Source organism: Rhinatrema bivittatum, chromosome 4 (genome assembly GCF_901001135.1).
Source record: "Rhinatrema bivittatum chromosome 4, aRhiBiv1.1, whole genome shotgun sequence".
NCBI lineage: Eukaryota > Metazoa > Chordata > Amphibia > Gymnophiona > Rhinatrematidae > Rhinatrema > Rhinatrema bivittatum.
In genome coordinates, this window is record NC_042618.1 from 285,681,307 (window position 1) to 285,699,134 (window position 17,828).

Genomic DNA, 17,828 nt, shown 5'->3' on the forward strand with positions numbered 1-17,828 from the left:
AATCCAATGTCCACACCCAAGATTGATGTAGATCCAATAAAAGATTCCAAATCTTCAAGCACAACTCTTTAGAATAAATTAACTGGATACAGTCCAAGCAAATCAATACAAACAACATTCTCTGTTCTCAAATAGCTTCTTTGGGGGGGGGGGGGAAATACCAGCTTCAGCCCCAAGGCCTTCAGGTCAGCAAGAACAAAATCTTGCCCAGCGAGGATTTCCACCCCTTGGTCTCAGGGACTCTTTCCCTCTGTATGGCTGTCACTGATCTTATAGTCAATTGTGGATTCAATCAACTTGTTTCTCTGATCCTCTGCTCTCAACTCCTTAATTCCTCAAACTCCTCCCAAGATGCCTGCATAGCTTCCCTACAATCCATCCCCTTTGGGGGAATTAACTTCCTACTATATCCAACTGTATCTACACCATTATCACTCAACCCTTACATGACATGTACTAAATCCCCCTCTATCCCCTACTCAATAGAAGGAGGTTTGCACAGTGCACATTGCAAGAGCTCTGCAAACACAGAATTCACTGACCTGACTGATTATAGACAGCAGGAAACCTCCAAAACTCTTTAGTGACCCTAGGTAGTAGGGATGTGCAGAGGGATGCCATACGTTGTATTCGGGATTCATATTTGTCGGGGGGGGTAGATACGTTGCATTCGGCAAGGGGGCCCCCGATACGTTTATATGTTAATTCCTATTCGTTTCCCCGCTAAAATTAAATTAACTACAACCCCCCACCTCCTGACCCCCCCAAGACTTACCAAAACTCCCTGGTGGTCCAGCGGGGGGGTCCGGGAGCCATCCCCTGCACTCACACCCTCGGCTGACTGTTTCAAAATGGCGCCGATAGCCTTTGACCTACTATGTCACAGGGGCTACCGGTGCCATTGGTCAGCCTCTGTCACATGGCCATTGGCACCTTCTTGTGCTCCTACCATGTGACAGGGCTGACCAATGGCACCAGTAGCCCCTGTGACATAGTAAGGGCAAAGGCTATCGGCGCCATTTTGATTACTGGCAGCCGACGGCCTGAGTGCAGGAAATCGCTCCCGGACACCCGCTGGATCACCAGGGACTTTTGGCAAGTATTGGGGAACCCTCCTGACCCCCCACAAGACTTGCCAAAAGTCCAGCGGGGGTCCGGGAGCAACCTCCTGCACTCCGGCCGTCGGCTGCCAGTATTCAAAATGGCGCCGATAGCCTTTGCCCTTACTATGTCACAGGGACTACCGGTGCCATTGGTCAGCCCCTGTCACATGGTAGGAGCACAAGATTGCGCCGATGGCCATATGACAGGGGCTGACCAATGGCACCGGTAGTCCCTGTGACAGTGAGGGCAAAGGCTATCGACGCCATTTTGAATACTGGCAGCCGACGGCCGGAGTGCAGGAGGTCGCTCCCGGACCCCCGCTGGACTTTTGGCAAGTCTTGTGGAGGGCCAGGAGGGTCCCCCAAGACTTGCCAAAAGTCCCTGGTGGTCCAGCGGGGGTCCAGGAGCGATCTCCTGCACTCGGGCCGTTGGCTGCCAGTAATCAAAATGGCGCCGATAGCCTTTGCCCTTACTATGTCACAGGGACTACTGGTGCCATTGGTCAGCCCCTGTCACATGGTAGGAGCACAAGATGGCGCAGATGGATGTGGTGACCACAGAAACTACTAAATCCCTCAACTGCACTCACCCCTGCAAATGCTGTTCACATTCTCCAGGAAGCGGTGACCACAGCCTCAGACTAGGTAAAACTGAATAGTCTGGCGGGGCATCACTGCAAGCATGCTACAAAATGCACCTTTTGTCCCCATAGAAAACACTCGAGATTCAGCAACAACATCACAAATGATAAATACACCCTTGCTACAATTAATCTGGCAAATCCTGGCTATAATTACATGGACTGCTGGCAATTTCCAGAATGGTCACAGAAATGCTGCAATCATGGGTTAGGCCTGCACATGGCTATACATGCATAAGCCAATATGTTTGTAGCTGAACCCAAAATATTTGTAACCTGGGGAGGAAAATTTTCAAAGTTTTTTTTAATCTGGGTACACGTTTCCCTTCATAAAAAAGCATTTGGAAAATTGGTTCTAAAAGCACACATGCTCTGTGACAGCTCAAGTATGTTTAGTCATGGCTAAAAGGGGGCAGAGCTGGGCTGGGGTTGGGGCAGGGAATGTAAAGTATGCACAGGGATTTCATTCGGAAATCCCCCCACATACTTTAATGTATTTAATTGGAACATAAGAACATGCCATACTGGGTCAGACCAAGGGTCCATCAAGTCCAGCATCCTGTTTCCAACAGAGGCCAAACCAGGCTACAAGAACCTGGCAAGTACCCAAACACTAAGAAGATCCCATGCTACTGATGCCAGTAATAGCAGAGGCTATTCCCTAAGTCAACTTGATTAATAGCAGTTAATGGACTTCTCCTCCAAGAACTTATCCAAACCTTTTTTAAACCCATCTACACTAATTGCACTAACCCCATCCTCTGGCAACAAATTCCAGAGCTTAATTGTACATTGAGCAAAAAAGAATTTTCTCCAATTAGTCTTAAATGTGCTACTTGCTAGCTTCATGGAGTGCCCCCCACCCCCTAGTCCTTCTATTATCCGAAAGTGTAAATAACCGATTCACATCTACTCATTCAAGACCTCTGATGATTTTAAAGACCTCTATCATATCCACCCTCAGCCGTTTCTTCTCCAAGCTAAACAGCCCTAACCTCTTTAGCCTTTCCTCATAGGGGAGCTATTCCATCCCCTTTATCATTTTCGTAGCCTTTCTCTGTACCTTCTCCAGTGTAATTATCTGTGAGATGCGGTGATCAAAACTATACACAGTACCCAAGGTGCGGTCTCACCATGGTGCACTACAGAGGCATTATGACATTTTCCGTTTTATTCACCATTTCCTTCCTAATAATTCCTAACATTCTGTTTGCTTTTTTGACTGCTGCAGCACACTGAGCCGACGATTTTAAAGTATTATCCACTATGATGCCTAGATCTGTTTCCTGGGTGGTAGCTCCTAATATGGAACCTAACATCGTGTAACTACTGCATGGGTTATTTTTCCCCATATGCAACACCTTGCACTTGTCCACATTAAATTTCATCTGCCATTTGGATGCCCAATCTGTTTATCCTTTTCCACTGAGAAAATTGACCATTTAATCCTACTCTCTGTTTCCTGTCTTTTAACCAATTTGTAATCCACAAAAAGATATTGTCTCCTATCCCATGACTTTTTAGTTTTCTTAGAAGCCTCTCATGAGGGACTTTGTCAAACGCCTTCTGAAAATCCAAATACACTACATCTATTGGTTCTCCTTTATCCACCTGTTTATTAACCCCTTCAAAAAAATGAATCAGATTTGCAAGGCAAGACTTCCTTTGGGTAAATCCATTTTGACTGCGTTCTGTTAAACCATGTCTTTTTATATGCTCTTTGATTTTGATCTTTTATATGCTCTTTGATTTTTCCCGGCACTGAAGTCAGGCTCACTGGTCTATAGTTTCCCGGATCACCCCTGGAGCCCTTTTTAAATATTGGACTTACATTAGCCACCCTCCAGTCTTCAGGTATAATGGATGATTTTAAGGATAGGTTACAAATTTTAACTAATAGATCTGAAATTTCATTTTTTTAGTTCCTTCAGAACCCTAGGATGCATACCATCTATTCTAGGTGATTTGCTACTCTATAGTTTGTCAAGCTGGCCTACTACATCTTCCAGGTTCCCAGTGATTTGGTTCAGTTCATCTGTCGCATCACTCTTGAAAACCATCTCCAGAACTGGTATCTCCCCCACATCCTCATTAGTAAACACACAAGCAAAAGAATTAAATTAGTCTTTCTGCAATGGCCTTATCTTCCCCAAGAGCCCCTTTAACCCCCTCGGTCATCTAACGGTCCAACCGACTCCCACACAGGTTTCTTACTTTGGATATATTTTAAATAGTTTTTATTATGAGTTTTTGTCTCTACGGCCAACTTCATTTCAAATTCTCTCTTTGCCTGTCTTATCAATGTTTTACACTCAACTTGACAATGCTTATGCTTTCAAAATGCTTATGTTTTCAAACTTTATAAAAGACATTTGGAAGGGCCTGAAAAAAGATATTTTTGATACCTGGGAGGTGGAGACCTTCTCTATGTTCCATTAACTGGCTTTATGCACCTCCACTCCTGCCTAGAAATGGAGAGAGACACCCATGTAGATGCTTAGCTTTTATTCTTCTCCAAGCCTCTACCCCAATTAGATTTAATCCAGCTAAGGACATGAGTATGTATAGCCAACCTCAAATTTTCCAGCATATCTTCCTTTATTGGTTTATCCAAACAGTTAATGCAGAGATTTCAATTAGTTCAGAATGTGATTTCAAGAATAGTCTTTAGGTTGTTCACAGAAAACTTCTGTAACATTGATATGTGCTGCACTGCTTTGGTTACCCATAAAGGTAAGGATTCATTTTTAAATTTTGATTATAGCTTTTATAGTATTGAGGGGAGATGGCCCTGAATATCTTAGACAGAAATTAGTATGGTATCAAACTCATCAGATGTCTAGATCATCACAGGGAGCTCTAGTTCAGGTTACTACATTTAAGGAGATCAAGGGAATACACGTAAGAGTATGGAGTTTCTCAATAGTGGTTCCAGTTGTTTGGAATCAATTAATAGTGGAATTGCAGCTAGAAGTGGATTGCGTGTGTTTTTGCAAACGCTTGAAAACATGCCTTTATCCTTGAATGTGAGGCTGACAATAGGTGGTCAGTATTTATGATGTGCATATCTTGTTTTACGTTTTTGTGATTATATTATGTTTTTAAGATATTGTACACTGCTCTGATTGGTCATTTTGGCCAGAAAGCAGTGAAGCTTTTAAATAAATAAAAATAAATTCAGAACATTTCCTGTAGGCCAAAGACAAGCAACATCACAGACACTACTCAGGGAAAAAGAACATGCCTTTCTATTACATGCAATAGAGGATCATATCCAAAACACAGAATGGAAAAAGTGCCACAACACATATGCACATGCAAAGCAGAGAGGGATAAAGAAAGAGAACAAGAATTGTGCTAAAGTTGGACCAAATGATTCATACAAACAAGACAGTAGACCCACCATGTCAAACAGACACGTACTATGTGAAAAGACACTTGGAGGCCTATTTATGATTTTCTCCCATTTTGTGTCTGTAAGAAAAGTGCTTAGTGCTAAGGCCCTTGGGGAGACACACACCAAGCTCCATGATGGACAATGACTGACATATGTAGTGGGACATGGATTGCCTTTGCTTGTCACAGCTGCTTCTCTAGGCCCTTGTATTCTTGAGGATATTCTATAAGCCATCAGGGCACTCTTGCACCCTCTGCCTCCAACTAAGCAAGAGGCAAAATATTATGCTTCAGTTCAAAAGCAGTTATTTCTAGGGATGTGCGATCGTTCTTCCCGAATTAGGAGATTTCAACGAATTCGGAAAAAATGGGGCCCGTGGGAAAAACAAAATTCCTGCGGGGGGAAGGGGGCCCCCAAAACGAAACCCAACGCAAAACCTTTACCTGAAGCGCATCTCTAGTTATTTCATGTGGGTCTAGGTTTGTGTGAAAAAATCAAAAATATATAACATGCACAGCATACAACAAATGCCAAGTAAAGTATCAGATCCTACCCCTCTCAGAAAGGGAGATGATAAGACATGCAAGACTTACTGAAGTTGGCCACCAGGTTAGTTTTCCTCTTCCTAATACTGGTGCTAGATGACCAGCTGCACAGAGACAGGTGGGTATCATCTGGGAGTGACAACTGTCTGGCTAAGACATTGGTCATTATGGGGGCAATTTTATAATAGCCCAACTAAATTAGGTGGCAAAAATATGCATAAGAGCTACCAATGTTCTTAAGAGTGCAAGTCCACTTTGAAAGTTATCCCAACAAATTTACCTGCACACAATTACACATGCTGTTGTGTGTGTGTAAAGTTTTCAGGAAAATGTACATTTTTAAAATGCACAATTATGCACATAAGACCAAGTCCCTCTCAGGAGCACATTTGCTCAATCTGGGTAAACTTTGCATAAAGAGCATGCGCGTAACTGGCAGTACTCAAAGGGCTCTGAAAGCAGGCTTTCGAATTGGGCAATATGTTGAATTGTATATTCTGAATCTGTGTAAGCAATTGAATATGGCTGAGGCTACTTCATATCTGTTTTGTGGATATTGGAGCTTCTATGTTTCACCATCAAAGTGCTGAAGTCTTGTTTAGGACAGTTAGACCTGTTTTACTGATCTCCTGTATTTTTAGCTTAGAAACATGTTGGTTGCAATAATTTACCATCAGAACTCTAGTTTTTTACATTCAGCATATTGTAAGATTTTTTGTTAGTCTTTTGTTTTTGTATTGTGATTTAATTTGTTATGCTTGTTATTTTGTACACCACCTCGAACTATGTATGAGAATGGGATATAAATATTTTAAATATCTAACTAAATAAACATCGGGCAATTTTGTAAGGGCTATTTCTGCAGGTAAAACGCTATTTTATCCACTGAAAAATCTTTGAAAATTATCCTCTCTAAACTCTTAGGCTATGAGTATGAGCACATGTGGTAAATTTTCAAAGCCATATATCCAACTAAGTAAGGGCCTAGCTGACTATTCAAAGCCTATACAAATTTACCAGGGGTGAGCAGCTAATTTTAGCCACCTAGTTTGCTAAGTAATTAAGTTTAATTGCACAAAAAGAGGGCAGCCCATGGAGCAAATTTAAGTTGGAGGTGAAATTTAGGTGAATTGAAAATCAGTACTAACCATCTAACTTGGCTGGTCAAACCTAGGCACAAGTCTAATCCCCCTTTCATGGGGGCCATCTTCCCAGTCTCGGGGTGCTTGGTATCCTGGTCCAAGAGCTGGGAGCTGTTTTTCCTGCAGGGACAGTGCCTGGCCAACAACACTTCAAATGAAATGCTCTCCAGGCTCTAACTCTGCTCCAAATAAAGCTTAATTCAGAGTCTTCAGCAAACATAGTGACAGTCAAGTAGATGTAGGTAGAAGTTCAATTTAAATGAAATCACAGTTCAAAGAAAGCTTTAGTCCTTATGAAGATTGTTTCTTGGTGCAGCAATACAAGGTCTCCAGTAACTTTGTTACTTCTCCCTCCTTTGTCCCCTGTTGCAAAATCAGTCTAGAATTTTCTTCCGCTCCTCCACCAGATAGATGGTTACTCAATGGAACTTGAGAAAAACCCATCAGAAATGTGTTCAAAATTCTCCAAGCGCAAGACAGGTATAGGGTTCTAATCAAGCAGAGTTCGTAAGTCAAGGTGTAAACTGCAGCTTCTGAGCAATCACTCATTCTTTTTCTTAGGCATTTAGGGATTTAAGTGGAAAATCCCCAGCCTCACTCCTGGCTGCTCCCTTCTGGGATCCCTTGAGAGGATCTCAGCTCCAACCAATTTCTTTCAGTGAAATCTCAAATAGCCCCTGACTCAGGAGAGCCAAGGATTTTTATTATCTTCCCTCATTATTTATTTTTTTTAATTTAAAAATGTTTATATACCACTTTTACAATTTAGGCTTAATCAAAGCCATACAATCAGTTATTACCAGGCCCTTGAGAGGATGTACCCCCCTGGTCTGTCAGAGAGGTGAGTGACACCCCTTGACACAGATGACCCAGGGCTCTGTAAGATTCTCTCTTTCCTTCCAAATGATCCCTTGCCATCCTGCACATCCTAATCACTTCCAGAAGATGTTTACATAGAGATTAAAAGATTTCTAGCACACAGGCCTCCCCACAAAAGGAAACCTTTCCTTCACCTACATTCCTGCTAACATATTCAGTTTCTATACCCCTCTCTGTGGCATAGGGGCCACACAGGGATAGCTGACTTAAATCTAGCCAGCTATTCTTGCACCTTGAGCCAGGACTTCACCTCCTCCCTCCTACCTTACCTTAAAAAAACAAAAAATACTTGCAGCCTGCTCCCAATGCTCCATCTTCCCACAAAAATCACCACCCAAATCCACTCCCAGTACCCCTCATTCTCTAGAAGACCTTGCCCCAAACCTCCTAATGCCAAGTAAGCAGGAGAACATAGGCTTACCTTCTACCAGCCCACCATCCAGAACAATGCTGGATGACAAGTCAATAGGAGTTAAGAATGTTTTTGCCTGCTGGCTTGGCATGGGAAGCTTTTGAAGGGATGCTGGGGGACTGGAAGAGGCATGAGCCCCAAGATTTTGTTTTTACATTTGGCAGGAGGGAAGGGACTTTGAAAGAGTGCACTGGGCTGGCTTGTAATGTAGGCAGCCAGGACTATCTCCTCCCTCTGCCTTCACCCTTCACAAAATAACCACACAAACAATACAGAACAGCATTTGGAATCACAAGGCCGCAGCTTTATTTAACAACCAGCAGTGCCCGAGCCAAAGTGTCCTCCCCCCCCAATTGGGAACTCACTAGTGACCATCCACCGCTTCCCAGCAAGATGATCACCATTAGATCACCCGCCTAGCGATTCCAGCAATGCCAAACTCGCTCAACCCCCACTGCCGCCCAGCAAGGGGCCAAAACCTTCGACCCCCGCCATTGCCCAGCAAGGAGTCATGTAGGGACAACTGAACCCAGCTGTGCCCTTTTGGTGAATGAAACTTGGCACTTGCCAAGCCATACAATCAATCAGCACGATGCTGCCCTCCTAAGTAGGCTCGGGCCACCCACCCCCCTCCGCCCGGCCGCGACAAGAACTTCCTCTATATACACAACAATAAGAAATAAGGCGGGCAGGAGGGAACGATGGCTGAAAAAAAGCAAGGAGAAAAAAGCAGATCCTCCCACTTCTACAAGTGGCTCTTCTACTTGCTGCCGACTCGATCTCCACCCAACCAATGGGGGCACTGGAGCTCCAGAATTCAAAAGAAAAAGGTCCCTAGGGAACAGAGGCTGTGGGTGAAGCTTCACTGGCACCCCGCCCAGGGAGCTTTCCCCCTCCCGACTTCGGAGCTCACGCTGGGAGAGAGCCTGGCGCCACATTACAGTGTGCCCGCGGGCACTAGGCCTGCCTGCCCTGCCAGGTGGGAAATGGTTATTGCTGATTTGCAGCACTAGCTGGCTAAGTTTACACAATCTAAATCTAGCTGGTCAAATTTTGGCTAACTAGATTTACACTTATTTTCAGCTAAAACCTAGGGTCTTAATTTTGGCTGAAAACATGCTTACTTTAACCTGAAAAAATCTGGCTGATTAAGTTAGGCACCCTGGCCTTTTTTGAAAACACACCTCATAATATCTGTATTTTTATATTGGTCTTGTGCTATGATCAGGATGGCAGATTAACAGTACATGATGCAACCACTTCTGTTGTTCTATCTAAGGAGCGTGGAGAATCATCTTGTGCTCTTGGTGATTAAAAACAGCAGGATAGCAGGATCCAAGATGGCCATGACTAAGCAGACTGTGTGAGCTCCATCTGCTTTTTCTTTTGATTTTGCCTTATTTTCAATGCCTTATTCTGCTCGGAATTACAGGGCAAGGTAGAGAACTTACCCTGCAGTCTCTTCCAAACCTGCTGCTTCTGGTCTGATGGATGCCCATGTGTAAACATGGGACCCAATTAGGATTATTGTCCTTGGAGGCTGAAGCAGGAGAGGTTTTGCCGACTTCCCCTCAGGACCTATCAATTTCTCTGTCCCCGATCGCAAGGGTTCCTCAGGCGAACCTGGCTGCCTCTACAGCTATGATGTTGGGAGGGGTGGATGCCGACATTGTTGAAGCCTTGCAATCTTGTGCAGAGCCAGATCATCTGGGGACCAATGGAGAAGAGCCCAGTGAAAGCCCTGATTTGGGCTGTGCTGCCTTATCCTTGGAGGGAACTTTTAAGACCAAGGCTGAACTTGCTTCTACCGCAGCTTCAAGTCCTATTTCTAAATTTTCACCACCTACTGTGGTAAGACCGGCTTTAATAACACTTGATTCTATATGAGAGATAGTAGACAATCTTGGGACTTTAATACCTTTGCAGCTTAATCCAGTGGTGGATAGAATTGCTAGGTTTCTTTATTGTCCTAATATTTTTTGCTTCTTATTTGCTTTCCACTAATTTGTAATAAAAGATGTGTAATGTATTATGGCCACAACCCTCTTACTAAAGCTCTGCTTCCCTGCGTCTGTTCTTCATGTGTTTATGCTGTATTTACACTCTGCTTGTGTCACTATGATATATGTACACGGAAACAGCAAAGTGGAACTGGGAGCTTTGAAAATTCATGAACACCAACATCTCAAGAATATAATATAAATCAGAAAGGAAAAAGGGAATGGTCATGATGTTTAACTGCCAGCTGTATTATGTAAAAAAAAAAAAAAAATAGGATGTTAGTGTTGCTGCTTTAAGGACCCCATGCCATACAAAAATCAATTTGTATGTCTATAAAAGCCCATAACAACTGATCGGCATCTCGAGATACATACAGTTCTGTTATTGGATACAGTATATCTGTGTTTTAAAGATCATTAGCTATGTTGAGGTGTCAGAATAATCCCCCTGCCTGATATTCAGTATTACTGCATTAATATTCAGAATAATGCTATAGAAAGTCAGTAGCTGCAACCTGCACTGGTTCTCTTTGGTCTCATTTTGTGTTCTGTGGAAGCCACAAAACAAGTGACTGTGTTTAACATCAATGATAGAATGCATGAAGAGACGAGATAAGTCATGAGCCTGGAAGATAATCCATCTCAGTCAGTTCCATGGCACCTGTCTGATTTTGATGGTACAGATTCCTAACTCATGGACTGCTGCAACTTTACACAAAAGCAATGCAACACTCAGTAACTGTGAACGCAGAAATAAGCTTTTGATATTGCTTTGCTTAAATGAAAGATGAAATTTTGTATTATCTGTAATTATACAATTTTTTCTTTCAATGTCATACTTAAAGAACATATATATATTTCCTTAAATTGTTAAATATCTATATTTCATAACAATGTGTAACAACTACCATTCTCCTGTATAATGTCCTGTACAATAAATGCCCTAAATCACTGAGTCTTGATGATTTCTGGGGTTGGTGGGGAGAGGGTACACAACACACTGTACATCAGGTACTGTACCTATAGTACCTGAATGTGATCCACTTTGAAGTGCTGAAAAAAAGGGCAAAAAGCAGAATATAAATCTAAATATACAAAATATACAACAGATTGTCAAATGAACATAGTATTGTCTGTAAAGTCAATATACATCAGCGAGTATCTGGACCAATAGACACCCAATTCTACTTAGAGCAGTTTCTAATAAACAAGAATAAAATAAATGTGCAACAGAACCAGCCAAATTTCCAGTGGCTGTTGTATATCACTATGAGCAGAGGAAACTTTAGCTTTGTGTGCAATTTAATCTACACATCATAGTGAAATGAGCTGCACACACGAAAGACAAGCGCACTCTGCAGTATAGTTAATTAATGCACAGCGTGGACAGCTGAAAAGTTCTAGATTGCTGGTACTCCACATAAAGCAATGGCATATCTTATGGGCACTGGATATCTAACAACTGGAAACAAATTGTGGTAATAATATAACAATCTTATCTCTAATAAACCACATTCAATAGAATGCCAAGGTGACAGAATATATTTTAAATTGTGACAATAACCCTCATACGGGAGACAACATTCAATGTGTACAACGTATTAATTTCGTGGGTTATTTAACCCACTCCAAAAGGTGAATGGCTCACCATATAGATATTAGATAATCATCGGGTTATGTCACAGTGGACCCTAATTGCTTTTTTTTCCTTTTCTCTTTTTTTCTCTATTTTATCTTTATCTTTTTTTGTTTCAAAATATTTCTCTTATTTAACGAGTCCACAATTTAAATGTCCTCAAAAGTGTTCTTCATATATCCACAAATGAAAAAATACTTAGCATAGTGTTGAACCACGTTGCAACTCCAAAAACGCCCAGTTCTGTGCCGCAGCTCCAAACTTGGACTGCGTACACCACAGTGCCAGACACAGCGTGTGTTTCGTATAAGGAACTCGTCAGGGGCTCGGGCATCAAATCCACTATAATATAGAAAAACATGAATTACTTTCACAGCTATTTTATGTTGATGTAACAAACTTTAAATATATACATTTCACTGCGGATAGCCTCCTCTCGGCGTTTCTGATATATTTCAAAAAAGGAGACGCCCTCTCAACAAAAGGAGGGCTATTTAAAGTTTTAATTGACTCAAAAACAGACCAACCACTACCCACTTCCTGTTCTTATGGCAACCAATGGGTGATATTTCCTCATAATAATGACATCCATTCATTGGTGTCATTCATACCCAACGGGTGTTCGGTGTTCAATCAGAAGATCCAATGTTGTTCCCTATAGTTTAATAGGGAACGCGTATCACCTCCACGTAACGAGGTTGGAACATGATCTATCACAGTCCATGTTAAATTTGAAAAATCATGACCTGCTGTCAAACAGTGTTGAGCCATTAGGGCTTCCACATTTTTTGTATTAAGGCGACTCCGATGCTCCCGTAATCGAACTTTAACAGATCTAGAGGTACGTCCAACATATAATAATGGACAACCACACTGTATGATGTAGACTACGTTAAGTGTGTTACAATCAGATGAAAATTTTCGCCAAAAAATTTCTTTAGTCACTGGATGTTGCCAAGAGGATCCCTCAATAGTGGAATCACACATGTCACAAAGTCCACATGATCTATGACCAACCATCTGTGATATAATACGATTGACTGTAGGCATGGCTCGCACCACAAAATTCTTTATATTTGAGCCTCTCTGAAAAGAGATCAACGGAGGTTCTGAAAAAACTGAATGTAAAGATAATATATGCCAATGTTGTTGAACACTCTTAATGATGGCTGCAGATTGATCAGTATGTTACAACACCAAAATGTCCCGTTGTATTGATTTTTTAGATTGGTATTCCAACAGAGCTTGTCTAGGGGAATACCAAGCCCGTTTGTATGCTGCTCGTATTACTGAAAGTGGGTAACCCCTTTCCAAAAGTCTTCTAGCCAAAATGTATGATTGTTGTTTAAAGTCATTATCTAGACAGCAGATGCGTCTTAAACGAAAAAATTGGCTTACAGGTAACCCATTTTTAAACGCCTTCGGATGGAAACTATGGTATCTCAATAAATTGTTTCTCTCAGTTGTTTTACGAAACAACGAAGTTTTCATTGTACTGCCCACTTTAGTTATTACAATGTCCAAAAATGAAATTTGTGACTTATTCCATTCAAAAGTAAATTTTAAATCATCATCAATTGAATTAATCCAACCAACAAATGCCTGCAATTGATCTTCCGTTGATTCCCAAACAAACAAGAGGTCATCAATATAACGCCCCCAGAACGATATATTTTCAAAATGCAGAGATGTATAGATAAATGTGGTTTCAATTTTATTCATTACTAAATTTGCCATTGAAGGGGCTACCGACGAGCCCATGGCAATTCCATGAATTTGAACATAAAATTGATGATCAAATAAAAAATAATTATGTTGCAAAACCAGTTTTGCTATGGACATCAAAAAAGAGGCAGGAATACGATGCTCCAATTCCTCAAAAATTTCAGCTAAAACTTCCAAAGCTGTTGTCTGTGAGACATTCGTATAGAGAGAAATTACATCCATAGACACAAGAATTGATTGTTCTGTAATACAAGCGTGATCCTCTAATTTTTTCAAAACATGAGCAGTGTCTTGAATGTATGATTTCATGTTTTGAACATGAACTTGTAGAAATGTATCTAAAAACATTGCCAGAGGTTCCAAAATTGATCCATTGCTGGATATAATTGGATGCAATGGTGATTTTACCAAATTTGTATGCACTTTTGGAATTCTGTATAAAACCGGAATTCTAGGATGCAAAACCATCAAAAACTGTCGTTCTTTTCTTGTTAAATATGGAGTATTTCTCTCTAATAGAAGTTCCTCAATAAATTCTTTCAACTGAAGAGTGGGATCTTCTGAAAGCCTATGATAATATTTCCTGTCATTAACTTGTTCCCGTAAACTTGCCACATATTGGCTGGTATTTTGAATAACAATGCTTCCTCCCTTATCGGCAGGTTTTATTGTTATTTCAGAATTATTGGCAAGTTAGTGTAAAGCATCCCACATAAGTTTTGAAAAATTTACATATCTTTTCCCAACCGTATTTTCGATCATATCTATGTCTTTCAACACCAGATCTCAAAACGTAGCAATGTGGGGATCCAAAGGTCCTGGTGGTATCCACTTAGATTTGGCTCGAACCAAAGATGTAGTATCTTGTGGGACCTCATGGAGCTGACAGTACAACTTTAATTGACGTTTCCTCACAAATCAAAAAATGGATATTCTACTGTTAAATGGATTGTGAAAATTATGGGGAACAAAAAGTATGAATGACACCATTGAATGGATGTCATTATTATGAGGAAATATCACTCATTGGTTGCCATAAGAACAGGAAGTGGGTAGTGATTGGTCTGTTTTTGAGTCAATTAAAACTTTAAATAGCCCTCCTTTTGTTGAGATGGCGGCTCCATTTTTGAAATATATCAGAAACGCCGAGAGGAGGCTATCCGCAGTGAAATGTATGTATTTAAAGTTTGTTACATCAACATAAAATAGCTGTGAAAGTAATTCATGTTTTTCTATATTATAGTGGATTTGAAGCCCGAGCCCCTGACGAGTTCCTTATACGAAACACACGCTGTGTCGGGCACTGTGGTGTACGCAGTCCAAGTTTGGAGCTGCGGCACAGAACTGGGCGTTTTTGGAGTTGCAACGTGGTTCAACACCATGATAAGTATTTTTTCATTTGTGGATATATGAAGAACACTTTTGAGGACATTTAAATTGTGGACTCGTTAAATAAGAGCAATATTTTGAAACAAAAAAAGATAAAGATAAAATAGAGAAAAGGAAAAAAAAGCAATTAGGGTCCACTGTGACATAACCCGATGATTATCTAATATCTATATGGTGAGCCATTCACCTTTTGGAGCGGGTTAAATAACCCATGAAATTAATACGTTGTATACATTGAATGTTGTCTCCCGTATGAGGGTTATTGTCACAATTTAAAATATATTCTGTCACCTTGGCATTCTATTGAATGTGGTTTATTAGAGATAAGATTGTTATATCCTATGGGCAGACATGGATTTATGTATAAACCTAGATCTGTGCTTAGGGTGGGGGAGATGGGGGCAGAAAATTTCCTGTATCCATCACCCCAGAGACTGCCAATCTTGCTCTGGATCTCTAAAAGCCTCTGCCGCACTCCCTTCTGTTCCAGTGATGTAGCCCTCTGATGCAGTTAGATCAGGGACTAAAGCATCTGCTACAGGCTCTGGCTCCGCAGTGCTTCTGTGTGGGGGGTCAGGGCTTAGTCCCCATACTCATAGGATCATGCCACTAAGCAGAGGTGTGGGGCAGGGAAGCACACCAGTACTCAGATTCGCTAGGTAGGGGGAAGCAGTGAGGCACTGTCACTAAAGCTGCCTATAATTAAAGTCTGCCCAAATCCATCCCTGTCTATGGATGATGCCTTGTAAAGCAATGGTGGCTCCTGCAGGAAGCTACACACACAAAACAATGTGTCTTGCAGACAACTTCAAATAAAACAATGATATGTTCTGCAGGCATTTCCCCATATAGCTTCACAAATAGCAATGACATATCCTATGGGCAGCTCCACATAAAACAGTGATGTGCCCTGCAGGATGTTTCAAGTTATGCAATGGTCTGTCCTGCAGACAATTCCACATAAATAAGGTCCTTTGCTTTCAGTTTTTATTTTATTTTTCTGGGGAATTTATCAGTGTTCATTATAGCAAACAAAAATGGGAGAAAATAAGTGGAGAAAAATTAGTCTGTTTTCCTACTGATTTTCTCCAATTTTTTCCTGGATTTTCCATTCTCGCAGAAAATGGAGAATCCAGCGGTATCGGGGGGCGGAGGGGGGCGAAGGGGGGATGGGCTTGCGAAAGCCAGTAGCGATCGCACCACCAAGGTGTTATCGCTGCCGGCTTTCGCACCCAATAGCGACACCGTGAAAGGTGGCCCTATTGGACGCGCTACTGGCGGCTATAACATGGCTTACCTTATTGCCACCAGCGAAGACAACATGAAGTCCACCCCGACTCCTCCCCTTCCAGCCCCAGCTTCACCCCTAATAAGCTAACGCGTGTGATAGGCTTACAAAATAACCCCTTTGCTATAATAAATTCCCCAGAAAAATAAAATAAAAAACTGAAAACAAACAGCAATGATGTATCCTGTGGACAGATCCACTTAGAACAATAATGTGTCCTGTGGGCAACTCCACATAGAACAATGAGGTGTCTTCCAAGCAGTTCCATATGATGCAATAGCATGCCTTGTAGCCAACTCCTTCACATGTAACCCCCTATTCAGCTTTAACAGTTTGCCAGAGACTCAGTATAGCCACTGGAGTTGATCTCACCTTTGAGTAGTGGCCTACTTGCTTGTTTTTGTTTGAGAAGAAGCTGTTACCAATATTTTGGTGGAGCTGGTTAATTTTGTACTCCTAGGAATTTTTGAGAAAGTTAGACTGCCTGGTTCCTGATTACTAATTTCTCAGCCTCTCCTCCCTATTTCCTCTTTTATAAAGAGGAGCAACATTTGCTTGTCTGTAGTCCTCTGGACTACACCTATCTCCAAAGCATTTGTCAGAGGTACATCCAGAAGTCTTTAAAGCTCAACCACCCTTTAGGAGCACTAAGAGAACTTTGAGGGTGACATTTAATAAATAGATTTATTATTTTCTTCTGATAAGAATTTATTACATTTTAATTATTTTTAGAGGGTGTATTCACAATGTAATTTGTTTGTTTGTTTTTTTTTAATTGTATTGATGGTTCTTTAGCCCTGGATTTTCTATAGGGGAGAATTTTGTGGGTTTATCTTACTAATTGTTTATTGTGGGACTCTGGGTTATTGTCTTGCCAATTTTCATGTGTTTGGATGATTCTGGCATTGGAGATAGGGGATGCCTCTTTTTTATGTTAGGGATAGGTATTTTGGCTGCCCTATTTCCAATAAGTTTGATTCTAGATATTTATGTATTTATTTGGATCTATTATCCTTCTTTTTGAATAAGAAATTCACCCAAGGCAGGTAAATAGACACAGAAGGGGAAGGAGATAGCTTACACTTATTTTGTGTGAGAATCCTCTATCACACAAGTTATAATAGTAACTGGCCTACTCTAGAATGTTAATGATTAACATTTAAGAACATAAGAACATGTCATACTGGGTCAGACCAAGGATCCATCAAGCCCAGCATCCTGTTTCCAACAGTGGCCAATCCAGGCCATAAGAACCTGGCAAGTACCCAAAAACTAAGTCTATTCCATGCTACTGTTGCTAGTAATAGCAGTGACTATTTTCTAAGTCAACTTAATTAATAGCAGGTAATGGACTTCTCCTCCAATAACTTATCCAATCCTTTTTTAAACACAGCTACACTAACTGCACTAACCACATCCTCTGGCAACAAATTCCAGAGTTTAATTGTGTGTTGAGTGAAAAAGAAATTTCTCCAATTAGTTTTAAATGTGCCATATGCTAACTTCATGGAGTGCCCCCTAGTCTTTCTATTATGTGAAAGAGTAGATAACTGACTCACAACCCGTTCTAGACCTCTCATGATTTTAAACACCTCTATCATATCCCCCCTCAGCCTTCTCTTCTCCAAGCTGAAAAGTCCTAACCTCTTTAGTCTTTCCTCATAGGGGAGT

The 17,828-nt window shown here is 41.3% G+C and overlaps 1 long non-coding RNA gene across 2 annotated transcripts in view; it reads right to left on the minus strand.

Annotated features, from left to right (window-relative positions):
* Positions 1-10,996: 10,996 nt before the first annotated feature.
* LOC115090718 overlaps positions 10,997-17,828 on the minus strand; it is a 53,393-nt gene continuing 46,561 nt past the window's right edge. The window contains exon 3 of one of the 2 annotated variants that reach the window (XR_003856486.1): positions 10,997-11,172. This is a non-coding gene — a long non-coding RNA (uncharacterized LOC115090718). Of the gene's footprint in view, positions 11,173-11,941; positions 12,098-17,828 lie in introns of those variants that run through there. The other variant, XR_003856487.1, reaches the window with a different exon arrangement.